This window comes from Nothoprocta perdicaria, unplaced genomic scaffold, assembly GCF_003342845.1.
Source record: "Nothoprocta perdicaria isolate Ctin4 unplaced genomic scaffold, notPer1 scaffold_180, whole genome shotgun sequence".
Taxonomy (NCBI): domain Eukaryota; kingdom Metazoa; phylum Chordata; class Aves; order Tinamiformes; family Tinamidae; genus Nothoprocta; species Nothoprocta perdicaria.
In genome coordinates, this window is record NW_020454983.1 from 134,953 (window position 1) to 160,564 (window position 25,612).

General features: G+C 36.8%; 1 long non-coding RNA gene across 1 annotated transcript in view; it reads right to left on the minus strand.

Moving 5' to 3' along the window:
- Positions 1 to 25,612, minus strand: part of LOC112945078 — an 83,921-nt gene that overhangs the window by 45,663 nt on the left and 12,646 nt on the right. Inside the window, exons 2-3 of the long non-coding RNA XR_003248943.1 lie at positions 21,922 to 22,002; positions 8,131 to 8,208 (exon numbers count right to left, since the gene is read on the minus strand). This is a non-coding gene — a long non-coding RNA (uncharacterized LOC112945078). The remainder of the gene's footprint in view (positions 1 to 8,130; positions 8,209 to 21,921; positions 22,003 to 25,612) is intronic.

Below are 25,612 nucleotides of genomic sequence, written 5' to 3' on the forward strand. Positions count from 1 at the left end.
GTTACGCACACATAGGTGTATAAACATACGTATGTATGAAAAGTTTTTACGTATACATATACATATAAACAAATATATTTGTTTATAAATATTATATATTTATTTATATATAAATAAATAACCCTCAAACTACTACAATCTGATTACAGAGATTAGTAATGGAGAGTAAAAATTAAAGTCTTGCTTCTGCAGATGAGCTGGGAAGATTCCTTTCAGATCGTGATTAAGCTTGGGACTTCTCCATATTAATAACTGGATTTACTTGCAAAAAGGCTAAGTGGGAACACGGGCTCTGTGTGGCAAATTTCATTAGAGAGCTGTAAAATTCGTCATTGATAGAGTAAAAAACATCACCTCCTCACATGGGAGGAAATATATTGTCAGTGTTAAGGCTTACTTTTAGACTTACAAGTATTTTACAAGACAAAGGCTTTAGTTTTTCTTTCATAGTTCCAGATACATTCCTGAGTGAAAATTCATCTCTATAACACATAACAGAAAAAGCAAAGGCAGAACACACACTTCTCCCAGGGAGAAATTTCAGAGACTTTCTCAAGTCTATTAAAGTACTGTAACTGAGAAAAAGACATTTTTTCCTGTTCTGACAGCAAATGAATTGCCAAAGGAATTATGCATACTGCTAGCTTCTGCTAGCTCCTAAGTAGACTAATTATTTCTTCCAACCAAAATCTTAGAGGGAGGTCTATATTTTTATCATTAAAAGGCAGCTATAAATCTAGTTCTAATCTATTACAAACTAACAGTTTTCTGCTTTCTAAACGAGTAAAATTCTCCATGTATAATAACAGTCACTCACTCATGCTCTGAGAGATATCTGAAATGCATGTAAACGCTAGGCTGTTATTTTAATAATATAACCAATTTCAGTGAAAAAGCAGTTTCAAAAGAAGGTTAAATCAGAGCAAGAAGAAAATATCCATTAAGGAAAAACCATTATTCTTCAGTTAATTGCAAAAGCTAATCAGAATAATTAACCTAAATGGAATCATGAAAAGATATCTACTCTTGGAAATATACAAATGTATGCAAAAAAAGACTACGTTTACAGCTGATCTTCTAAGCCATTTTACCAACTACTGCAGCACCTCCACTCAGTCAGAACACCGGGAATTTGTAAAGAGAAAGTTGGCAGACACCCCTCAGCCCTGCATATAAAAGATCAATTTCTAAGGTACTTCCAGACACTGAACATTTTAACACTTCCTATTTTGACTTCCTTTATTAGTCACCTACTTTCTTGGTTGCATGGACAGTAAAATCAGTTCATGTGATTATGCTTAAATACTCAACAGTTTGCTGCATTATTTTCAAAAATAAATGGTAGTACAAGGGAGTTTTGTAACAGACTACTTGACAGCTGAACCAAACTTAGTAATAACAATGTGAAGATAAATCTTCCTTTTGATACAATATAGTACTTGATAGGATTATCAAATGCTTCTTTTCTACACAAGAGATTTTATAATGCATTTATGAGATAACAGAAAAAGAATACATCATTTCTAATAGAAAAATGTTTATCTATGTTAGATTTGGGGTTACATCTATTTGGGAGGTTCACTTTCAAGGTTTTCTGCCACTACATTTGTAGAGGATTTGGGTTTTTTTTTTTTTTTTTTTTTTTTTTTTTTTTTTTTTTTTTTAATGTGAAAGCTGAGAAAAGCTCTAACCATAGGTTGGAAGCTACTTTGCCACAATCTTGCAAGCCTGCATGTAGCCCTTTTAAAGTCCTTTAAGTCTAAGATCCTGGAGCCAAGTTGCAAGAATCTGGCAAAAAAAAAAAATGGAAGTATATTTTTTTGGAAAGCTATTTGAAGTCTTCCTGTCTGTTGCAAAAATTGAAAACATAACTCTAGTGTCTCAAAGATTAAAAAAAAATTTAAATATTATTTCCAGCTTGCTATACTGAAATTGGTGTATAGGAGAGCCAATATAATAAAACCCTGGGATCACTATCATTTTTTTTTTATACGCTGCATTCATTAACACTTCTATTAAATTGAGGATAAATTTCTACTTAGAACAAATACTGATATGTCAAGCCTGTTCATCTTTGTCATGTGCCCTCAACTCTAACAAAGATATTCGAGTGAAATATTAAGCTCTTGGCTTTATTGTGCTTCTTCATTCCCTCTTAATAACTTCACAAGTTGAGCAGAAAGAAATATGCATCTGAAATCAAGCATTAGTTTTGAATCTATTATTTCACTCCATTAGTTTGGAGCCTCTTAGTCTCCAGCTTTGAAACTACAGACTGCCAAGTCTCAATTTCTTGACACCAAGACCAATACCAGACCCATAATCACACTGAGAGATCAGGTATGGTTCAAGTCAGTTCATATATGATCATATCCATAGGACAATACAGGAAATACTTCCCCACACATACATTTGAAGTCTTTCTTTGAGTTTGAGATGACAACTGATAAGTCTTTGCTGGCCTCAATCCTTCTATCAGTGAGGATGGTCAGGTCAGTAACTTTCTCAGAGAAAGACAAGAGCTCCAGCCTCAAGGGCTTACTTAATCTAAATTTGCAAAACTATAAAGGAAATGCAGTAGCTCAGAAATAACATTTAATTTCTGCCCTTTACCACAGCAATTAATATCAAAAGGCCCATGCAAGTGTGTGATGAGCAACTGCATTTTCTATAGCTAAAAGAGATTCCAGGGCAAGCACAACTTGACTACCTAAATTCTGACCTTTCTCTAAATGTCCATATTGCCCCCTAAAGGGGCATTAATCCTAAACCTTTGTTTATAAATTCCAGGAGCCCTAATCCAAAGAAATCTGAACCCTGCATGATTTTAAACTCAAATCATGCCTCAGATTTATACATATTTTAATGGTTCAGAAGGAGTTCAAGTCAAGGCCTTCATTACTGTGTCAAACAGAATCAATTATTTGCAAACACTCACAAGTTGGATTACAGTTTATGCCCACTCTATTCAGGTGCAGCCAGGCAGACAAGTCAGATATTTCATCTGTCCAGTCAAATAGCTCCTGTTCTGTGCCAAACTCATGATACAATTTTGACGACTCAAGTACTACTTTGGTCAGCTTTCGAAGTCATTGATTTGATTGAATGTAAGGTTTGAAAAATTTACAGGAAAACAATCAAGTAGAGCCTGATAAGGAACAGATCAAATTAAATTACATCACAATAAAGATGCTCTTAGCCAACTACATGCTGTTCCAGACTGCATTTGATATTTAAACTCATTCCCAACAAATCTGTATTGCCAAAGAGGCCACTTCTAACTGACTCACAGCACCTCCTAAGGAGAGGGGGGGAAAAAAAAAAAAAAAGAAAAAAAAAAGTCTGTGAAATCTCTTGCAATTAGTACTCTGGAAAAACACACAGATAAACAATATTAACAAATGTGATATCCTGTAAAGCCAAACAATAATTCTTATATAACTAAATTCACTAATGTTTTGGTAGCTGAATAATAACATATCCTTGAAGTTTGGTTTAGTAACAAACTAAGAGTCACAAGAGACTTAATCCTTGAATCCTTGAAAGCCGTTAGTGGGTGGTGGGGGAAAAGGGATGTTTTGTGATCTTTTCCTCATGCAAAGACCAAAGTCCAGTAAAACAGATTAACAGTATACAGTTTCATTTTAAGATATCTTTAATAAAGTATTTAACTTATATTAAGAAACCCAGGCTGCATAAATAGATTACTCAGGGATGCAGCAATGAGGCCCAGAGCCAGCTCAGTGTGAGAGCTAAGGTGAACAGAGATGTAACGCTGTTCAGCAACTCCATGCTCTGAAACAAAGAGTGGGGAAGACAAGAGCAGATTCAAAGCAGGAACCAGATGCAGAAATAAGTGAAGGACTAGATTCTGTGCAGTCTAGAAGCTGTACAAACACCCATTCAGTATCATGAGGTAGCTCCAAGGCTCGGGTTTGCTGCCTGCATCTGTGAAAGTTGGTGGAATTACCACTAGACAGACAGTAATTCCACATCAGTTCTGTATTGCATTGGATCAGTTGAGGTAAACATTAGGGACCGCTTCTCCTCAAAGGTCAGCAAATGAATGAAAACACTGCTCTTTGAGGTAAAAAAATGAAGGGAAAATGCAGAACAGTAAGAAAGGATGGGAAGAAAAATTTGCGTGGAGGTACTTGAGCTGTAGAAGATCACAGCAGAGTCAAGAAGGAGACAAAGGAAAGGGAATTTTCCTTTACAAAAACTTTTACTTACTTTTAATGGAAGACTAAAGATTCATCCAGTAATGTAAAGTCTAGATGGATCAAGAATTCTCTTGCATTAAATTTTCAGTGGAAAAGTCAAAGAACATACAGCAAACAAGTCTCTTTTTAGCATGTCTCACACACCACCATTCCTACCACTATCATCTGGTAAATATGTAAACATGGATGTAAATCAGAATCCCCTCAAACACACAGGTGTAGCATACTCTGCTTTCTAAACATTACGTGACTAAGGAAAAGAAGATCTAAATTCATTTCCATGCCCTCAAATAGTCAGGGATTTGTTCTGAATCCCTTCTAGGGAGCTAAGGAGGAACTCAGATTGTTCTAGCTTCATTACATTTGCTTTCTCCCACAAGGAAAAAGACATCTTCTGCTAATACTCACAGACCATCTGCTGAAGACAAATCATGATAAACTATGTAACAAGCGATGCAAAAAAGCATCCGAAGAGTACCAGAACTCTCACAAGGCATAAACTCTTCCACATCCCCATCAGGTGCAGGGATGAGACATTCTTTCATTTCCAGCTCCTTCCCTAAATACCTGCATACATCTTGTGCTTACTTTCCCTTACTGCCCCTTTGGGAACGGGGCCTGTTAATTGAAATGTCCGCTGCTTTGTAACAGTCAGTGGCTGGTTTGATTACTGTATTTCAATAAATAATATAGCCATATTAATCCAGACAGAGCAATTAACACAGACATTTTTACTGCACCAGTGTTACTGTATACTACCAATTAGGTGTTCCTATCTGAAATACAACCCCCTTCTGAAGGCCAAATGAATTCAGCTACAGTTTGATCTCTTCAACAATTGCAACCCATTAGGAGCAACTGACAGCATCTGTCACACTGTTCATGCTGATCCTTCCAGCCCTGAACCAGTGCCTGAATTCACACTTAATCTTTTCAGAACGCCTTTTATTTTAAGGAGCAAAAACTAATGTTGACACTTTGCATCAGATAGTGAAAAATTACATTGACTAACCAGATCCATGTTCTACTTTGTTATTTAGATTTATTGAAGTGTCACTCACAGTGAAAGAAAAGCAAATTTACTCCTCAGAGAAATTTATGTTCTACCAAAGCAAGGCTAAAATGTGACCAGATTAGGAGAGATAGTCAAAGATGGAAAAGGACTTTTGCCAAGCACCACAGTATTAACATATGAGCACCTCTTCACATGGCAAAGATATTGCATGATTTCCCAGAAATTTAATTTTGGTGGGGGGAGCACTAAGAAAAAGGTATTTGGAATACTGTATTATAGCTAAAAGTCAAAGCAGTGCAGGACATGGTTATCTATTCACTGCTTAGAGGTTTATCGAATCAATTCACTTTGAAATTGCATTTTGAAAATGTATCTTCAGTAGGAGAATGGATAGATGTATTTGCACTTCTAATCAGTTTACAACATTAAGTATACTACTTTATTCAATATATTTGTTGGCATTTAAGATATTTCAGACAATTGGATATAGATATATTGTTCTCATGATAAAAATGCTTTCTTGCTCTTTGGTTGAACATTTTTTTGAAAGTGTCCAGTGTTTTTGAAAGAGTCAATGCTATTAGCATAATTCAGACAGCTTTTAAAAGTGGAAATATTTATAGATTAAATGATACAGAGGTGGACTTGTAAGACACTCATAATGGCATTCCACGCTTATTGATCATGCACTCTCTTCAGCTGCATCCCTAAAAGACAGACAACCGTTTCATTCATCTGCTCTTTCTGTCTCATTGTGTCCACTGGAATTCTGATCTAAAACTTTTGACTTTAGGAATAATATTTTTCTAACAATCAATTTTAAAAAAATACATATGCATGTATACATATACGCACACAGATGGAACATGCCAGAAGCAGAAGCTCCTCAGCTGAGAGGACACAGTTTTGGCAACTCTCAGAATTTTAAAAAGCTCTCTCTAAACTACATGGTATAACTTTTGGTACAGCCCAGGATAAAAGCAGGTAACGGTGCAAGATTTCAGACTATTCCAAAGCATTCTCTCAATGTGCCAAGAGTCCCCCGACCAGAGCCCATCAGCGCCAAAGTCTGCTGTGTTTCTGCTGAGGTTGGGTATGCTACTACCTTGGAACACTTGAGCAGAAGTTCACATAAACCTTCTTCCTCTTTATCCCCATTTTAAATGCAAGAGATGATAAATACTTTAAATGTTTCCAATGAACTAATAGAAGATACCACATGACAACAGGTAATTGACTGAGTTTAAATAACAAGCGCTCAGAGATAAATATTCAGCCCACACCAAAAACAATTTACAAACACTGGATGAGAAAAAGTTAACATTTATATAGACATACCCAGGGCAGAGAGAAAACAGTCGCATACTAAGCCAGCCCTTACAGAGGGACTAAGAAGTAAGTTGTGGTGAATTGTTTTTTACCCTCGCTGAGCAAAGAAAATTTCTCCAAACCACAACTTTTTGTTTACTTGCTTTTATGAATTATTGGAAAAACACTCCTTTACCATGACCTTCTTGTTCTTGCACACTAAGCATATATAAAGAAAAAAATCTCAGAAGTCTGAGAGCATTGGAAATACTCTTTGAACAGGCTTTCTAATCCACTACTATACTAGCTTAGGCACTTGCTTAAAATCCAAATAAATACTCCAAACTTGACTGTTAATTCTCTTTTTCTAGTTTCCCCTATTGTCACAGAAAACATGCACAGAGCACAGCCATTCTGGCATACGGAGAGATGGAAAAATGGCAGTTCTCTAAGGGTTTTAAAATATTCACTCTCATAAAACACACATTTGTACTGAATACAAGGATGGTGCCAAACTTCAGTAACACCATAAGAATCTGATAAGCACTCTAAGAGTAGTGCAGTAAGGTTTACTTTACTTTGCATAAAATCATTACCATCAACTTCTCCGTAAATAAAAACAGCAAAAAATAATATCAAAGAATAGAGGCTAATAAAGAAAAATCATACGGTAATTAGAGGCAAAATCAATCCCAGTAGATGAGCAGCAGCCATAACCGCAGAAACAGTGGCCTCATTTCCACTGGAAGTTAAAACATTTTCATAACAATATGGGTGCACAAATCCTGGGGAAGTCAAAGTTTTAAATATATTAAAATGAGATGAAAATATTTAAGTAATTAAGCATTACTTGACAAACATATTCCAACTCAGCTGCACTTTTATTGTCAGAGTGAGGCCTGTTCGTTCTCTAAAAAGTTGCAAAACATCACGGCATTCTTCTATCTCACTGCATATTTCTTTAAACTGTCTCACGAAAACATACAACTGAGGTTCCACAGCCCAGAACTTGATTGCCATTGTCTTTAGAAAGCTTTTCCCAAATCTTAAGCTAATGTTTTCTTGATACTTTATTTCTTGTCCTATGTATCACAGATAGGGATAATAATTTGTAATTATTAGGGATATGTAGGGATAATTATTTGATAATAAAAATAATTTGTAGTGGCCTTTCTAAATATCTGAAGATTTTTATGCTGTTCCTCCTTATCCTAAAGATTCTTGTTCATATCTGCAACAAAGTAATGATTCATTTGGACGCTTGCATTTTTTTCTGTCAGAGCAATGTCAAATATATCTACTACAAACACATTTACCAGAAGGACCTGAAACTATAAAAGCTCTGACTTAACATGGAGCTACAGGCAGCTCAGACTCCCATGTGATACAGAATGGTTGAGCTCTTTCAGTTCCAATAATGCTAGTTCCTTTCCATAGGGTAAATACAGCCATTTGTCATGTGGAAAAGAGACATAAGGCAAGTGCTAAATATGTACGTTTCTTTCTTAATATGATGGAGCTGTTACGAGCAAGGATACCAAGCACCAAAAGCAGAAATGCAGCTTTACAACTGCTAGAACTCACCAAGCATATGTGGTTGGTTTTGGTTGTTTCTTAGGTAGTTTATTCACTTGCAGTTCAACACTAGAAAATCTTCTGAACCTGTGAAGATATTGCACTGGGGTGATAATCTTGTGGACAATCCCTAATGAAGAAAGAGAAAAATATGCCATGGCTGATTTATGTATCAACTCCAAAAATTCTGGTCCAAACTTTAATCTCTGTTCATTTGGTTTATACAGCAGCATTACTCTATTGAATTTAATAAGATTCAAACCAGTTCAGTGTATCAAAAGGGAGGAAAAGAAGTGTTTTTTAGTGAGCTGAACCTAGCAACTCTATACATTCTTGAGCGATTCAAACAAGTTGCCAGCCCTCCTGGGTAAAGTGAGATGACCCTACAGTACTGACAAGGTGGGGATATGAGAACAGAAAAGGAAGAATCACAGAAAGAAAAGCTAATAAAGCTAAACGTTAACGATCGCTTCAACTTAGCAAAACATCAAGACACATAGAATTTAATGTTTCTCATGTTTTCTTCCCAGAAACAATTAGCATCCTCAAATCAAAGCTTTTAATATTACCCTTTTTGGTATAGCAATATGATGGAATAAAACATCACAGTCATCCTTGTCACTCTTTATATTAATACCACAAGAAAAATCACAACATAAAACACTGTTTAAAAGGTGCAATAAATAGCACCCAAGTGCCATCTTTGACATGTAATCAGTCTTGACAAGCTTTGGGCTGACTTTGCTGGCCTCCTGACCCTGCCCATAGGCAAAGCATGCCTCTTTGCCACAGCAAATCTTTCCTGGACACTCCGTCACATTGTGACTCCATTTGAAACAGCAGAAAAGGTCAAAGACTAATGCTCCACTTTCATGCTGAATTCAGGTCAATTCATACAACGTTGTCAAAATCACTGATTTGCTACAGGATCCTAGTAGGTATATTCTGCTTTTTCCATTCCTTTTCCCCTATAACCTTTCGCCTCTTCTTGAAAGAATCTTCGGCTTATTCATCCACATACAAAATTGTTATTTAGAGGTCCGATTCCTGCATTTTATAAAGCTGTGCCTACATTGAGGATAACAACAGAGTAGACTTTTCCACACACTTTTTATTTATCTTTTACCCGGTCACATAGTCCAAAACAACCATATGCAGCCTGTGGGCTGCATTGCTCCAGAACCCTCCTCAGAAAAAATAAGCAGGTACAGGACTTTAAAACTGATCACAGAGATAATAAAATAAATACCTCTCCTCGCCTAGTTGCTTTTTCTCCCCAGCCCCTTCTCCCAACTTGTGCTAAAAGGTTTAGTCACACTGATGCTTAAGAACCTCCTTATACAGTTGAGATACAGGAAGAAAGAATGCCAAATCTCTTAAACACACTCCATTTTCCAATTCTTCATATTCCCTAAAAAAACTACTTCACTGTTTCCAAAGTTTTGTAGGAACAATCAGATAAGACAGCTGTTTTTGACACACACAGAATGAACCCAGTTCTGGGGCTATTCCCAGTTCTATTGCTATAGAATAAACCACAAAAAAAAAAAAAAAAAAAGTTGCTTATACCTTGCAATTTCCTCCTGTCACAAAATGATGAAGCTCCCTCTTAAAATAATGCTTCTGCTCCAGTGGATGCATTCCCTCGTATTTGCAGCACACATGATAGACAGCAATATAACTTGTTCCTAAACTCGTGTGATGGCCAAGCTTTGGCCAACATGAAGAATTTGAACTGGCAACCTCCAGACTTAACCATCAGACATGATTAAACACAGCTTTAGGCTGCGGTTAGAACTAAGCAATTGAAAGTTAGCACATTACCCATCCTCTGGAGATTCAAACAAAGTGGGCTTTGCCATTCACCACGGTCACCCAAAAACAAACTTTTGCTACTAAATAAAATTCAAAAATATTTTGACAATTTTTATGATTTAATTTTTTAAATTATTTAATCTGGAATTGTGTTGTCATGCCTGAGGATGAATTAAAACATGGTTGTGAAAAATCTCAAATCTAGTTTAAGTTCAATACAGCATATGCCCATATATGCATAGTCCTTTCATATTATCTTTCTTCTTACATACATTTTAAGTACTTGATTCTTCCTTGAAAATTTCAAAAGAAAGGACAGGATTCAGATTTTTTTTTCAATAAATGTTCCACCCTTAAGGAATTCTACTACTCTTAACCTTATCCTGTCTCTCTCTGTACCTGGAAAGGAAAAGTAACCAGAATTGCACATGACCAACTGCAGGCGCTGAAGAGTTGCTTTATGTACTCCATCTACCAAAAACAAGGAAATAAACAATAAAAAAAAAAAACCCTAACACATTTGTTTGCAATTATCTGTACTGCTATAGGTGAGCTGAGGTTCAATGTTAGACTTGCTGACAAGAGGTTTCCAAAGAGTTAACATATTGCAGCCAGAGCCCTCTCTGCCAGTGATTGCTTTTCTGTTTAGTTCTATAAATGAAATTTATTAAAACCATTACATGCACAGTGATGCCACAATATCCAGAGCAAAGTTACTAAATCTAAAAGAGCTTTTATTTAATCAGGAGATAGCTAACAGATGTAATGACTGGGGGATGAGGCAGAACCTGGTTTTACATTTACTTCCTGACAACATAGTTTTATCACTTTCAATAATGTGTATTCCACATTTCTCTGAATCTATTACTTTATATATAAAGTGCTCATTTCTAAAAATGCCCCCTTCATTGTATCCAAACCCCTCTGTTCATGTGCCCAATTGGAACCAATTTTTTCTCACTGTCCAAAAAACTAGCATTCTTTCTTCTTTCTTTTTCCACTTTTTTTTTTTTTTTTTAAATGAGCAGTTCTATCTTCCCATCCATCTTGTCTGCACGAAGGGATAACCTGCAGCTGAATTGCAGAAAGCCTATTCTCCCAGTGGGATCTGAGATAAGATAGACTGCATTAACCCTAAGATTCATTTCCCAGCTAGGAATTCTCCCTTACTCTTTTAAGAAGATCACAGGAAACAAGCTGGATAATGGTTAGAGATCTATTGAGTGCACTTTCATCACCAGCTTTCATGAAGAGAGAAATGGTAATAAGGTCACAGAAGCCTGAAATGCTGAAGGTGGGTAGAAGATATTTTTCCAAGTATGCTGACATTTCAGTCTTGATATACAGTGCCATATAGGGCATGACCATCCAGATATTTGGGATACTTCATCCAAAAAAAAAAAAAAAAAAAGGGTTTCAGAGAAAAATTCTAAAAGATACATCACTTTTGCTGTTCCATTCCCTTCAGTTTGTTCTCTAAAAGGACTCCTCATATCAGGGAGAAAAAAAAAAAAAAAAGAAAAAAAAAGCTATTTTCTATATAAGATTTAATTCCGTTAATTCATTAATTAATGCTATTTTCATGATACAGCTATTTTAAAAAGTTATGTTTAATTTCTTTTAAAGACATGAACATTCTTGCAGTTCTCTAAGCTATGAAAAACAGCCAAACAGCAACTGTAAACAGAAATATTCTGCACCATACTTTTTGCATCCAGCGTTTTCAAATATTTTCTATGCTTTCAACACTATATACAAATATCTATTATCCTGCTCGAAAGGTTTTAAATCCTTTCTGTAGCAATGAAACTGTACAGGAAGCTTGGTAGATAAATGTTATTGCAGAATCTAGATTTTAGAAAATTATCTGACTTCCCTCTTTCCCTCCCACCAAAACCCCCCTTGAGAAGACAAGACAGCAATGGTCCTTTCTACAACAGCTTACAAGCTAACTGTGCCACATACACTCCTTATTTCCTTAGCCTAGTGTAATATACTCTGCCCACATTTCACATTACAAGAAGAACAGAAAACTGCAAAGACATCAAAATTCTTGCTGCTGTTTCTGCCATCTGGCAGCCGGTAAATACTAAAGCAGAGGAGAAATAGTTTTAAGAAAAAGTCTCCAATTTATAAGTAAATAGAGGCTGAAATAATTTTGCCATAATTAGACACCATGTTCAGAAAGTGAAGCCAGTTTTGTGACACATCTTTGGAAAATCCCACTGCGTGCACTTAATTGGCTCATTTGTTGAAGCTTAGACTCTAGGATACACAAGGAAGCAGGGTTACCAATAAATAATATTAGCAAAAGGCTGGCATCTATATTCCATATAATATTATGGGGTTTAGAGATTTGGCTAAAGCTGCTCTGCACCATCCCTTTTGCTCAAGCCCTCTAAGTGGGATGGAGGGAACAAGAGGACTGAATTTTTACCTAGATAATGGCACCAAATGCACACCATATTTACCTGCCCACTTGTGGCTGAGAACACAGGAAAAGTGCAATGTCAAGGCAAATTCTCTGGTTCTCAAGCACAGGCTGACCTCCTCAAGCCCAACGTGAATTACAGCAATTGCTCTCAGCTGCATCATCTGCAACAGTCCCTGGGCTGAGGAGGTCAGCTCCATTGCAACATGTATGCAGCCTGACTCTCTCCTCTTTAGTAGTTGGGGGTACCTGAACAGGCCGGTATCAAAGTTGCGACAAATCCTGCTTACCTGGAGGTTGCTCTCCCAATGCTGAGAAATATTTATTGAGCACTATCATTATGGACAGCTTATAGTAGCATAGGGCTAATAAAGACAAACTATGTAGTGAATCTAGAAGGGTCCTTGACCCAAAAGTCATGCTATCTATTCTCTCTCAAACCATCAAGCAAGCCACAGCTGTTAGCTTAACACATGGGAGGGAACTCAAGAATACGCTAGTTTTGTACCTTATCAAGATAATAACTTGCTGGGGATTTTCCGTACCACTACTTGCATATATTTTTGCATATAATCTAGGTGACATTCTTGCATAGAATCTAGGTGACATTCCTCTCATTTACTTTATTGTCCATTTCAATAACTGAAAATATATAATCCTTGTCCATTTCAATAACTGAAAATATATAATCCTCTCCACTTTATAAACAAGCAGCAATTTGTTTTACATCTTCCTAGGATGAATCACTTTTCATGAGAAAGTAAGGTTATAAAATTCCATTTTTTCCTATGACTAAAGAGTATCATATTATTAGAATATAAATAACAGTATGTGCATGCTGTCAATGAGATGCTCTTTCTGTATTTAAAGTTTTTTTAAAAAAAATACATATGCAAAATGCCACCAATGAGAAGGATAAGAGCACTAGATCCACCCTCTTCTCTCAGGAATTTGTTTGAACCCATATAAGCATTACATGGAATAAATTTGGTGGGTAGACACTGATAAAACATCTCATTCTCACCACGCACTCTGACACACTGTACTTGGCTGCATGTACATAGCAATGGGCAATAAATAAATTAGCACCAAGGTTAAGTGACTCCAATATCCCTCAGCAAATTTAATTCTCTTATATATGGGTCAAGGGTACTGGCAGAAAAGTTTACGCTTGAAATTTGTATCCAGCAAAAATGTATATTACTGAAGTTTATTCTGCAATAGACCTAAAGTTAGTTTTCTGTCCAATAAAAAGTTAAATGGTTACCAATTCCTAAATCTGCTGCTTTTATAACAATATACACTAACAACATTCGTTAATAACTAGTTCACACCGATCTCTGCCAAATTCAAAGTAAAATACTAGTTCTGTTTGCTGCTTGTTGTATAAGACCTGTATCATAAGGTATGATCTCTGCTTTTGCACACGTCATAAATGATAGTAAGTATGGCCTTAACTGAAGTGGAAAACTGTTATTTAAATGTGTAGGTAGTTTCAAAATAAAAGAGGTGACTAAGAACTACCTGTAGAAGTAGTAAAAAAGTTACCTGTAAAAAAATCTATAAAAGTTCCATAAAATAAACTTACCTGAGAGACCGAGAGTCTCTATCTGCAACTGCCAAACTACTGGAAGACCCATATGTAGCCTGAACTAAGTTTGGATTAAACAGCAACAACAAAAAAAGCTCTTAGCTAGTTATGGACAATCCTAACACCTGCTCTTCTCAGGACTAATTGCATCAAGCCCTCAGTGTGTTTTTTGAGGAATATTGTCAAAGCAGGGTGGGTGGCTTATCTTCTTTGCTACAAATAATCCTTTTGTTGTGAGGATTTTGGCACGGATAAGGACTTCACTAGCTCTACCGGGAATCAAACAGATTGACTCTAATAGGTTTTAATGTATAATGATTAGCTCATTTATAAAAGATTCTACCCAATCCTCAATTATTCAGATATGGGTCAAGATCAAGGGAATACATCAAAACAAATCCTGAACCTGTAGAAGAATTCAGATGTTAATTAAATGAGAAATAGATCGATGGACTCTAACCTCATACAAAAGACAGAGGAAGAATTCAGACGAATCCAGACATCACCACTCCATATTCATGTAAGATTGGTTGCTAATGCAGCAGTCATGGCCTTTTTTTTTTCCTTTTTTTTTTTTATCAGCTTGCATTAAATAGAATCATGGATGATGACCCACGATTCGCAATTTGTCACAGGCAGCTGACATTTGACCCACAAGAAAGCACTAATATACGCAGTTGAGAAATAAAAAAAAAACAAAAACAAAAAATCCAAAAACCATAGCATACATGTTAACAGATTGAGTTGTGTATGCTAGGTTTTCTGAACTTCAGCCTACTCCTTGACACAGTCCAAGGTATCAGAATTGACTTGTTTCATATTAATCTATTTTCCCTCATTGTTAGCTGAGATTGAGTAAAAATGAAAATTGAAATGTAGGAATGTAGGAATGTAGGAATGTAGGAATAAAAAGTTTGATTTAATTGCCTTTGATTCCTCAGTAACACAAACAACAAACACGCTGAGATGCAGTATCTCTTCCTGGATTGCCTGTATTTCTTTTCTTCCCTCTATTTGTTTGGAATTTGAGAAGACCAAAGTGTTTTTGTTTTTCTTATAAGGGGAACACCACCTGAAACCTGAGTTGGCCATTCATATTAAAGGAAAAAAATATCTTTTCATTGATTGCAGTGGTTTGTTGCCTAATTTTCTTAAAAATCTTTTTTCTTAGCAAAAGGTAGATTTTAAAAACACTGTTTACCAAATATTAATGAATAACAATAATGAGTTACATGGCTAAGCTTCAAGTGATAAGACTCCTCATAAATACCCTATTCATGCAGATGGCAAAACTTTTCTCAGTGATATCCATCCCTCCTATACACCCATCGCCAAGGAGGAAGATAAAAGATTTTCCTCATAAAAGTATCTTCTGTGGACACACCACCAACCCTTGATCACTATTTATAGCTGTGTATCATCAAACTTTGAAACAGTAACTTTAAGTTTGCCGTAACAGGCAAGCGTAAAAGAAGAGTGAATAAAAACTACACTTAAAATACTTAATTTTATTGCAGCCCATACCACTGGCTTGAATTTGGCAAACAGTCTCCCTTCTCTGATGAATGCATACTGCTCTTAGAGAACATATGTGTCTTTTGCCCTATTAATTTTAATCCATCCTTAGGTTGTATAAGGGTCATCAAATGGTGCTATGATATGGGATAACACAAAGAAACAAAGGATCTACTTTCGCGCATTGATTAAATAGGACTGGTTTGTCAGTTAGAAACAATCTGAGCAAAATGTCAATGCTAATGCAAGTTTCTCCAACTGGCAACACATCCTGCTTCTCTCCGAGAACATGGATATTAGGACATCTCTGTGCCAGGTTCTCAGTTACGCTGAGGCCACCTTACAATACTTTGGCAGCAAAGAGCAGAGTTGGAGAGAAGTTCAAGAGCAACAGAAATGACTCACATGGTTTGCTAACCTCCGAGTTTTGTTCCATACCAAAATGAAGCTTTACAGTGAAATTCAAAGCAAAGGGGAAAGGAGGACAGTGTTTTCAATAAAAATATCTTGTGAAAAAACAAAGATTGGATTACTCATGGTATTTTGCTCAGGTATCTAAGTTAAATATATAAAAATATGTACCCTATATAATCAAATAGCTTCTAGAGGTTAAGAATATGTATTGATTAAAGGAGAAGACCTGGCTTCTACCTCAGGTAGCCCAGTGTAATTTCCCATCCTACACATACTCACACCCTAAACCCAGCGGACTCCCTCATCAAGTACACACTTCATGTGGGATTTTTGAGAACCTACGAGATGAGAAGCTAAACAGAACGAGAGAATTATCTTTTTTTAAAATTATATTTTACTCTGAGTAGATTTTTATACAGTGTTTTCCGCAGTCTAGTTTCTCATGTGAGTAAATGTTTATGTAGACATTATCTTTAACCGAGATGCTACTTTAACTGTGCTATATCTCAGACATAATAATTCAACAGTGACAAAATCAACCCTGTGCATCCTGAAGTGAAACAGAATGCTGTATACATGTCTGAAAATCCAATTAAGCCTCAGTGAGGCACTAGACTTTCCTAAATCATGTTTTTCTCCTTCATATTTCACAATAGAAGATCATTGTTCCTATCCAAAACAGACTCGTATCTCCATTGACCCAGCAGGCCTGCAGAAGAAACCTAAATTGCCTCATAACCAGCTCATGACCTCAGTGCCTTTTAATTATGTGGGTCTCCTTGTAGCTTTTATTTAATGTAGACATGTGGGGTGGGAAAGGGGGAGACTAAAACCCCAGTAGAAGAAATACAGACAGACTGTATATTTTAACATACATATCTTGCATCTTACTTTGAAAGTATGCCAGCCCTACAAAGATTCAACCGTGCTCGTCTTCAAACTACAGTTTCTAGGAAGGAGCAGACACATCATTCCACCTAAGCTGTGCACACGCACCTATTATGCACACCTCAGCCTACATAGGTTACACCCTAGCAGCAGGGGTAGTAACATGAGCAAGGAAAACACCTGGGCATCTAGCACCCATAGAGCACTATGGTGGACAGGCACAGCCAAGATGCTATCTTCAGGGCAGTGACCCACAAAAATCTTCAGAAACTCATTGAAAGTCTCCTTGACCAATCTACCTCCTAACAAAATGGTCTGCAAGAGCAGATGTTTGTATTTCATGTCTTAGATCCAGTCTGAAATAACTTGAGACATGCATGCACAGATAGGTAAGTCCACAACAATACTGGATTCATATAAGAATACACACAAACCTGAAGTTAGGAACAAATAGTTTTGGCTGAATTGGAGCTCTACATGGCAAGTTTCAGCTCTATTCTTCCATTATCTGGGTATCTTATTGTGCATTTACTTCAAATCTTTGAAAGCCTGTATTCACTTCTTTTCTGTATTTCCAAAGTAGCATAAAGATATAAAAGATACTAACATTTTCGCTTTCCATGGCATTTCTTTGTTTAGGTAGCAAAAGTTCTCACAAACTTCTCATTGTTGTACCTTTCACTCCTCTGGGAGTCCAAGCAGAAAATTAAGAATCTGGCTTTTCAAATTGCTCTTATCAGCATTCTTCAACAATGGACCTGAAAAATCAAATCAGTCTAACAAAGGTTACAAGTAACTGCCTTAAGAAAGATCAGTATCACAGAGTAAATTTCTTGGTATACCTCCTGTTTATCTTCTTACAATAAATCAAATTTTATACATGGTTGCACTCCGTTAGTATGCAATGCTGTCCATGGTCAAGCATCCATTATTCTAATCAAACTCACTAAAGCACTTTTATAAGTTGGTCCCTCAGTACATTCGTGTGTGTCTCACTTCCTTGCCCTCTGCACTGCATTCCCTGTGGGAATGACTTTTCAGTTCCCTTGCTGGGTTTCTTGACAGGGGGACGTTCTTTTAACCATGGATGCACAGCCCCCTCTACCAGCAAGTGGTAGAAACTCTAATTTTTTTTTTTAGATTGATTTTAATTAGGAAATCTAAATATACTTTTTTTTTTTAAATGAATGTTGAAGTAAACATCATTTCTTTCTCTTTCATAGAGATCCTTTATTTCACAAAAGCACTAAAATATTCTGATTACATCTGTTCTCTAAGCTGTGTTCTCTAATGCTTTACTGAAAGCATTCACAGGATTTCAGTTGTTCCAGCAGTGCAATGAGGATACCACAAAGCACCAGCGGTGCAAGGATCCCCATAGCCTCCCCCAGTCCCAAAAGCAGGCATAACATTTAAACAAAGCTGCAGACACATCAATAATGAAAATCTGGTGAACCACTTATTCTTGACTCTTATAGGAATGTTGAATGCAGAATATCCATTAGTTTCCTGACAACATGGATTATTTATAGGCAGGATTGATAGCACCATCTAATATTAAGGTTGCTCAATACATCCTATCATACAACCTCAGTTCCAAGCTTTTTGCAACTTTGCCACCTGGGATGCATATTACATACCTATGTCTGTCTCCAACAACTTTTCTTGAAAGTTTATCACTTCCAGGAGTGATAACATTACTTTGCTGAGAAACATAATGTTTTGTCCATGTTTTATAGGAATCTAGTAACCTTTCTAAAAATTGTGATCCCTTATTCTACAGAAAATTGAGCTTTAGTAGAAATGGGTCTATGTTCTATGTTTGCACATAAGAAAAATCTTCCAAATCTTCCCAATTTAGAAGTCTTTGAAAAGAGGGGGGGGAAAAAAGAAAAAGTTTTCATGCAAGCATTAAACTAAAAGTACCAAAGTCTTCACTGTCAGTAAGGATGAGTGACCCGTTTCTATGCATAGAAATCATATTCATGTAGTGGGCAGACATGTCCTACCCCATGGTCATGGGAGTAGGGAAAAAAAGGCATTCTTTTCCCTAGGAAATAGCTGTTTTATGGTGTTGAACATGTTAATACAAGTGCTGGGCTTAAGCACGTTGTATGAGCCTAAGAGAACAATTTACCTGATGCACTGTTTTCAGTTCCTAAGCATGCTCTGTCAGAGATTAGGATTCTCTGTTCTACTGTTGAATTTTTAATTCGACATTATTCTTTAATTTAACAATGTTCTTAAAGTAATTTTATAGGAGCAATTTATGTCTTAAGACTGATATCAAACAAGATTAGACTCTCATTGCTTGAGGCAGTTCAAGAACACCCAGTTAGAGACATTCCTGTCACAATTCACATACACCAGAAAAATCCAACATTAGTTGGCTAAAATCACAATAGGTAGTGGCAGAGCCAGCCACAAATAGAACCCAGATGTTCTGGTTTCTACAGGGATACTTCCAAACCACAGTGTCCTGCATACAGCATTTAATTCACCAAAAAGCCTATATCAAACAAAACAATCTAGGGCTAAGAGTTAGGTTTCATTTTTGTTGCACCACGAGGTTCCAACTAAATTTTCAACTTACTGCCATCCACTGGTAATTACTATCCAGTGGTACTAACACCCAGTAGTTACTACCACACATTCTGGCTAGTTCTGAAGTGACGCACAGAAACGACTCATGTAGTTCACTGCTTTGAGATACTACAATATATCCCAAAGTACCAGTGTCCTCAGAAAGCCCCAGACTCAATGAGCAGAGTTTGAAGATGTGAAACGTTAAGAGAACATCAGCCTGATACTTGAAGACCAAAATACCACCACACAAAGATGGAAACAAAAGAATTTCAGTCTTTTTCTTTTTTTCCAGTCTGTTTGTCAAGAGATGGAGAGGGCTACCAAAAACAATCAAATATAAAACTCTACCTTGTGATCCATCTGTTTGTAGTATTGGCCACGTGGAAAAGTACCACATATGCAGCCATCAGTTTTCATAAATCTCTCTACTAAAAACGAGTCTAGTCTTTTCAGAAGAGTCTTTATTAGCATCTGTTGTGGAAGCTGCATACCCTGAACCATAAAACAGACCTCTGCTGATACATTTCAGTTATAGGTGATAATTGAAACTCAGGCTCTGTTTGCACCTCACGTGGGCAAAGAGAAGAGTGTAAATGATTTCTTTTTGTGATTATATCAGTTTATCTACTGACAGAGAAAAGCCTCTCTGTTCTTCAGCTTCTCATAACCATTAGTACTCTTACTCCACTATGTTACGTTTCTTTCTTGTCTATGTCTATCCTTCTCATGAGGATAAAGGAGCAGAACAGCTCATCAGCAAGTACTATCTAAAAACCTGTGGGCTTCAAATTGGTTCTTCATTCTTGTAATCTGAGATTATTGCAGTTGTTGGCTTCAACTGCAACCACAAGGGAATGTTAGAGCCAGCAGAAAAGTCTTCTGCTCCTACAAAGAAGAAAGTTATGTCAAAAACACTCCTAGACGAGATGCAAGGATCTGTCCAACTCTAAACCACACAGCATGCTACTGTGCTATGGGGTGCATCACTACCAATTATAATTTCTTTTAAAATATGGGCATGCTAAGAGTACACTGATAGCATGCATGTCTCTGGGTTGCCTATGTACATGACAGCCGTATGTAGAAACACAGGGAGAGACATTTCTTGATAGAAACACTAGAGCATGCGAAATGGTTCAGAGATCTAACTCATTCAAGCAAACAAAAGAAAACAAGCTTCTGACTCCTTGCGCAGTGTTTTGAGAGTATAGAACATAGTTCCAGTGCAACCACAGCTCCTGTTGCCTTTTATATCTGAGACAAACGTATTCTGAATATATATGCACACATATGCCTATGTGTACAGACACATATATACACATATACATACAGACACATATCTACAAACATGTTTGTATCTCCACTAAAAAAAGATAAGATTTGTAGCCGAGTACTATAGCTCTGGGCCTTATCCTAACATTTATTTCAGAGTACAAAAGCAATCTCCAAGAAGTTTAAGGGAAAAAAAAGTTTAAACCGTTTTCTTTCTAGACACTATCTTTTGCTCCGTTTCCAAGAGACAGATAGAAACAGTAGCAAGTAGACTGGAGGAAAAGATTCAAGCCAAAAGACAGTGCAGGCGTGAACAGAAAAAAAACCCAGGTACTTAGTACTTGCCTACAACAGCTTGAGCAGAACATAAGGAAGACAGTGATGTGAAGGCATGTGGAGTGGTTTGTACACCATATCAGAGCAACAGTAATCTACAGAAAACTAGCCTGCTGTTGCCATTCAGGAGAGCAATCAGGTCACTTCTGCATGGCAGTTGGCCTTTAATGGCCTGTTGCCTATGTTGGAGTCATCCGGCTGCCAGAACACTGTGCTGCTCCTGCTGCAGCCTTCCAGCCAGCTCCTTAAACACTGGAAAATTACCTAGCAAAGCAACTTGCACATTAAAAAAAGGAGAATCCCATTGCAAATGACAGGGAATAGTCCATTGCTATCTGGGTTCCTCAGTAGGGATCAACTAACACTGACTTATTTGTGCCTACTTTTAATAGGTCATGGTTACAGAAAAAGTAAATTTGCTGGACAGTCACAGGTGAACTGAAAAAAAAATCAATTATATTAATCTAACACACTGTACTGCTTGTGCTATTTTCCTCCATCTAGTTCTATTCCAAATGAAAACTGAGTTTTCCATATTTCCCAAGGATTTTGGAAACAGTGAGATGGAAACGTGGCCCAGTCAGTACAGCCTGAACTTTGCTTTTTTTAAACAAAATCTAAGTTCCAATCTCAGAGTAAAATGTTCCAAAAAATGGATATTAACTCAACTTGAAGGGATTCTTTTAGGGCTTTCAGATGATATTAAAGTTCAGGGGAAAACAAACAGTAAAACAGTGATTGTCATAGGAACGCACTAAATTATGAACACTACACCTACCTGAAATTTCAGCCAAACATACATTTACAAAACTGTTTTTCATCATTTCTGGTACCTTCCTGCAAGATATTTAGGAACATGCTGGTATCTGTGATGACCTTCTGTATCTTAGTTTTTAAGAGTCATTAGCAAATAAAGCGAGAGTAATCCAAAAACCACAATGGAAATTTTTACCTTTCAAATGTGTCCACAGGAGGAAGTCATTCATGTCCAGGCTTCTCTTCCTGAAGTTGATCTTTCACCAGGTTTCAGATCCTGAAATGTAAGAAGAGAAACATACTTCCTTTTACACACTGCCACTTTTAGCATCAACACTTCTCAAAAAAATAAGGACTGAAAAGTTTTCTTTAGAAGGATTTTAATGTTTATGACAGTAGCCCCTTGCACAGTAGCAGGGGTTAGAGTCCTTTTGTGACATATGCTAGACAGATAAATGACAAAGTCAGTTTCTGCCAGCAAACTTGCAATCAAGATGTCAGATATGAAAAGAAACAGGAGTGGATGAAAAGGTAGAATGAAAAATTAAAGTCAGATGAAGATATCCTTGGCCAATGATTTTTATCACAGCTATTTTAGGGGAATCTTTTTTACTGCTCTGTACCAACACAGTGTTATCTCCAAACTCTCAAGTGAATATGTAGCATAAATACATTCTCAATTATACCAGTACATAAACCTTTGGGAAAAAAAAAAAAAAAAAGAAAAAGAAAATATTCCCCCAGAAGAAGTGTATGCATTAGGGTAAGATAGGAATTCCAAGCTCTTCTTTATACAGACATTCTCTTGGATCTCTGTCTGTCAGAGGTGGTGTACATACATGTTGCTATTGTGCTTTCAGGTTCTTACCAAACTGAGTACATAAGAAAGAAAAGCAGAGTATCTGATTAGTCTTATCACAGGTCACATTTAGGAGAGTACAGACTCCACAGAAGCAAAAATATAAACTAAACAATAATGACAAAAATAATAATACCAATGAAGGCTTTAAATCCATTTTCAGAAATATTCCTAGACAAGGGGTGGACAATCAGTCAAAATTTCCAGAGTGGTTTGAAAAGCTAGAAAAAAAGAGTTGTGGAAGTGCTAAGAAGAAGAAGGAGTGTTAAGAAGAACAGAACAGCTGCAACTCAGAGTTAGCGCACCTTGATAAACCTCTTCTGTCATGTACAATACGCCTTATATCTTTTATACTCATAGGAAGTTTACATATTAATATTTGCATGATGGTAAATCGGAGGAGCGCTTCATTAGATTTGAAGGAGTGCTTCTCCTCAGGCCAGGCCTCTGGTTTGACTCAGATTGAATTACAAAGCTAAACAGAACAGGAAGGATCTGTGCTCCTAATTCTGTTTGATAGATCTCTTTGTCATGTTCAGATGCCAGATTGAAGATAGCCGCCTCTTCCTTGGCAAAGCACAGTGCTTTTAAGCTCCAGGCTATCAGAGAGCCCAAGCGCCTACAGTGCGTGCACAGACTGACAGTTGCATTAAGATACTTCCTGTAGTTTCTTTAAAAACTTATGGCAACCTGCTCATTATTAGCTTTCTGCATTTGGAAGCAGTCACATTGAGCGAGATGGAGCAAAAGTCGCAGCTGAGGGTGCGCGGGGCTCCAGCTCAGCGTAGTAACCACGCGCCTCTGCAGATGTGCTGCCTGGGGAAGCCGTCATAGGGGAATAGGAGCAAGATTTAGCAGAGATTACACTGATTGATTGGAATAAGTCTTCAGGAAATTGGTTTGTTTTCTCCCATTCTTTCTGAATCCAGGGGGATTTAGAGGCACCTCATCTCCATAATTGTTTCATGCTCAGTTATGATTATTGAAAGCACTTCTCCTAACTTGCTGTACAATTCTCAAATTGCTGATTAGGAGAAAAAACCTGACAGCCGATCTCAGAACACGCAGAGGCCGTTAACAGAGCATATTCACGGGTTATTTTCTCTTATCCATATTTAGTGTTTGTAGGAGGCTTTTACTTTCTGCAATTTAACAGGTGCAAGCTGAATAGATTGAAAACTGACATAAACCAATGTACAAGTGTCAACATATAGAACTAAACCAGTTTAAATAAATGCAATACCATCCTCATTATTCAAACACTGCACTCAAAGATGCAGTAAAAATTCTATAAACTCTGTCCACTAAATCACTCTTTTTTCCTCATTAATACACTAAGCAACTTAACATCTGGAGTAAAAATAATGAAGGCAGAACATTTTAGAATTTTTCAGGGAGTCAGTAACCAACTGCTATTTTCCTTCATCAGTACGTGATGCACAGACCCCTAGGGCTCTCTGACAACTGAGGCCCTAGAGATTTCTGAAATATGACAATAATGATGTAACCTATAATTACTAAAATAAAGATACCTAGGCCTCACTGAACATTTTTCACCAATCTCAAAGCACTTTATTGATGAAAACTGAAAGTTTTTCAAACAGAAGGACAGAAGCAGTTTGTCCAGGCCACAACTGAGAATCTAATTAAAAGTTTCCTTTTTCTAGCCTCTCTCCTAGAAGAATCTTACGATAGGTAAATTAATTTCCTCTTTCTTAAGAAAGTCCTCTTTTTTCCATGTGTTTTATTTTTAATTCCTCAAGACAATTATTTTACCAAAGAGATAATCTAAGAGAAAATAACAGTCATATATTAAATAAACTGCTATATTTAATAGGGTACGTTTTTTACATGCAGAACACCTGCAGCTGCTGGGGAAATCTTCCTCACTTGTTTATTTCAAATCAGTCAGGCTGTTAACTCGCAATCAGGTTGGAAATTTGCAGCTGGGGTGAACAGGATGAAGGGATGAAAATCATGCTGACTTGGCATAAATTATTGTCACCTGGATTTACTTGGGAAGGAGGGAGTAGGCAACTAGAGCATGCAGCTGCTCCAGCTCACTTCTGGAGGTGAGCTTCCATCCTTCAAAGTGAGGATGTGAGCTAGACAAAATGAGGAATAGGTCATACTCGCCTCCAGCCTGCTCCCAGCTTTGCCCAAATCCTCACTATTTCAAGAGTATTTCAGAAGTTTGCTTTAAGTTATGAATCATCTTTAAGATCCCACCTTACCTTCAACGCTGGTAATCTGAGCACACGTTCACTATCTAAACTGCTATAACAGTGCAAGAGGGGGTCTTCAGGAGGAAGAGAGAGAAAACAAAACACACCTGCTTTAACAATGGAAAAATAAAATCATGTCTAACGAGCAATCTAGGGAGACTTCATCAATAGTTAGGATCTCCCTGGCTAGGCCAGGAGCCAAGTTAGAACTCATTTTAACAAAAAATGTTCACCTATGTCTCTGAGAGTGTGAGTTAATACATCAAAAGTCCCAAGTTTCAGCATTACAATTAGCTGAAGCCAGTTTAACTACAGTGTGGCTGGGGTTTTATTATTATTATTATTATTATTAATTTGGTTTTCTTTTGTTTTCATGCTTAATTAGTCTATATTGTAAGTCTGTATTTTAAGTTCAGGTAACTGATGATACACACGTTGTTTCTAGCGTAAGGGAAAAAATAGGTAGCCAGATGTGAGGAAAAAGATAAAAGGCAAAGAATATCATTTTTCAGATTAGAAGTATCCATTTGAAGCTTGTAGAGACTCTTGTCTGATAATGAATGCCTAAAAATATCCCTGTACAAATTAACTGGAGAGACCCTGGCCATTTACACAAATAGAAAGCAAAAAGCAGTAATATCTCATGGATGATAGCTAACCTTAGCATGTGCTGTATAAAACATCAGTCATTTGGAGCAAAACAATGCAAAAGCTACAGTCACATTTATCTCCCTATTTTGCATAACTTCAGATCACACAATGCAAAGTAAATAATTAAGTCTACTATTACAACTACTGTTCTA